This window comes from Apium graveolens, chromosome 4 (genome assembly GCF_009905375.1).
Source record: "Apium graveolens cultivar Ventura chromosome 4, ASM990537v1, whole genome shotgun sequence".
NCBI lineage: Eukaryota > Viridiplantae > Streptophyta > Magnoliopsida > Apiales > Apiaceae > Apium > Apium graveolens.
This window is the reverse complement of record NC_133650.1, coordinates 207,466,818-207,469,594: the sequence shown is the minus strand read 5'-3', so window position 1 is coordinate 207,469,594 and position 2,777 is coordinate 207,466,818.

The following is a 2,777-nucleotide window of genomic DNA, read 5'->3' as shown; positions in this document are numbered from 1 at the left end:
CAACTGGATAAATTGGTCAAAGATTCTGTAAAGATCATAAGAAGTGATAATGGCACTGAGTTCAAGAATTTGATCATGGAAGAGTTCTGCAAAGACCAAGGAATCAAGCAGGAATTCTCTGCTCCTGGAACTCCTCAGTAAAATGGAGTTGTCTACAATTTAAGAACAAGGGTTGTCATGAAATCTATCAATGTCTCTTTTGATGATAAGAAGATTACTGGACTTGAAGATTTTAATGATCATGATCAGTTGAGATTCGAAAATGAAGTTTTAAATTCTGATTCTGTAAATCCTGATACTGCAAACTCTGATGGATTAAACTCGAATGTTATTAAAATTGTGGTGACTACGCCTAAAGAAAATGCACCTGTGCAGGGGGAGCATACGGGAGATCTAACCACATCTCAAGAAGTATCAGAACTTATAACAGGCTCTTCAAATACTGATGGGTCAAGTTCTGATAATTCTGGAAACTCATATACTGATATTTCTGAAAACTCAAATAATGAAGGATCCAATTTAGAGAGCATAATTTCAGGGGGAGCATCATAAAATGTTGATGAAGACAGCATGGATCATGAGGGAGCATCTTGTTCTAGAGAAAACCTTCCATCTGCAAGGAAGTGGACTAAAGCACATACACCTGACTTAATTATTGGAAATCCTGATGCAGGTGTCAGAACTAGAACAGTTACATCAAATGAATGTCTTTATCATTCTTTTCTCTCTCAGACTAAACCAAAGAAAGTGGAAGAAGCTCTTCAAGATGCTGATTGGGTGCAAGCAATGCAGGAAGAGTTAAATGAATTTGAAAGAAATAAAGTCTGGACCCTAGTGCCAAGACCAAGGAACAGATCAGTTGTTGGTACAAAATGGGTGTTCAGAAACAAAACTGACAGTGACGGCGTAATTACAAGGAACAAAGCAAGGCTGGTTGCAAAAGGATACACTCAACATGAGGGAATTGATTATGATGAAACATTTGCACCAGTTGCTAGATTGGAAGCCATAAGGATATTTTTGGCTTACGCTGCTCACAAGAAGTTTAAAGTCTTTCAAATGGATGTAAAAAGTGCTTTTCTTAATGGAGAATTGGGAGAGGAAGTATATGTTGAACAACCTCCAGGCTTTGTAGATCCCAAATTTCCAAATCATGTCTACAGGCTTGATAAAGCACTTTATGGCCTTAAGCAAGCTCCAAGAGCATGGTATGAGACTTTAACTCAGTTTCTTCTGGAAAGTGGATTTAACAGAGGAACTATTGACAAAACACTGTTCTACCTCAACCATGGAAAGGACTTACTTTTGGTGCAAATATATGTTGACGATATCATTTTTGGTTCTACAAATGACAGACTTTGTAAGAAGTTTGCCAAACTTATGCAGTCAAGATATCAAATGAGTATGATGGGAGAACTTAACTATTTTCTGGGCCTTCAAGTCAAGCAGAATGAAGAAGGAACTTTTATTTGTCAATCTAAGTACACCAGAAATTTGTTGAAGAAATTTGGAATGCAAGATTGTTCAAGTGCATCCACTCATATGGCCACTGCAATAAAATTGGATAAAGATACTGGTAAATCAGAAGATATTACTGATTACGGAGGTATGATTGGCTCACTACTCTTTCTAACTGCAAGTAGACCTGATATCATGTATGATACCTGTCTTTGTGCAAGATTTCAAGCAGATCCAAGAGAACCTCACTTAACAGCTGTGAAAAGAATTTTCAAGTACCTTAAGGGTACAACTGATCTGGGATTGTGGTATCCTAGAGAATCAGACTTTAAGCTAATAGGTTACTCAGATGCAGATTTTGAGAGATGCAAAATTGACAGGAAAAGCACAAGTGGAAGCTGCCAATTTCTTGGAGGCAGATTGGTTTCTTGGTTTAGCAAGAAACAGAAGTCAATTTCCACATCAACTGCAGAAGCAGAGTACATTATTGCAGGAAGCTGTTGTGCACAGATTCTTTGGATGAAGAATCAGTTACTGGATTATGGGTTAGAATTTTCTAAAATCCCTATTTACCGTGATAATCAAAGTGCTATTGTTATGACAGGTAATCCAGTTCAGCACTCAATGAAAAAGCACATCAGCATTATGTACCACTTCATAAGGGAACATGTGGATGAAGGTACAGTGGAATTGCATTTTGTTCCAACAGATCAACAACTAGCAGATATCTTCACAAAATCACTGTGTTACTTTTACAAGATTGGTAAATGAACTTGGAATGGTTTCAGGTTTTTTTTCTAAATCTGCTTAGTTTATGTTCTGATACATCAGACTTTATGATCAGAATTTACAGATATTAATATCTTTGTGTATTATGTGCTTAATTAGAAATTTTCTAAGTGCTGATTGTTGTTTGATGTGAATTTCTAAACTCTGATAGTGATATGAATGTTTCTGTGACTATTCAATCCAATGAGGATAACTGTGCTTGATGCTAACCTAGTAGTCTTTAATATACTAAAGATCCCATGTTTGAAGTAATTGTTTATGTGGAAATCTTTTAACACAAGCAAATTCTGATATTGAGCTTAGTTAAGTTTACTTTGTGTATCTTATTACTAAGTCAAAAACTAGAATAGTGCTTCTTATCTGTTAAGTTCTGATGTTAGTAAATCTAGTAGATGTACTAAGTGCTGATAAGCCCCACTTATCAAAAGAAGAAGAAAAGAAAAGAAATAAAAAACAGGTACTCCTTTGAGATCTAGAGTAAAAATGTGGAAGGGAAGACCCAAGTGCATTGCTGGTATTAAGTAATATGC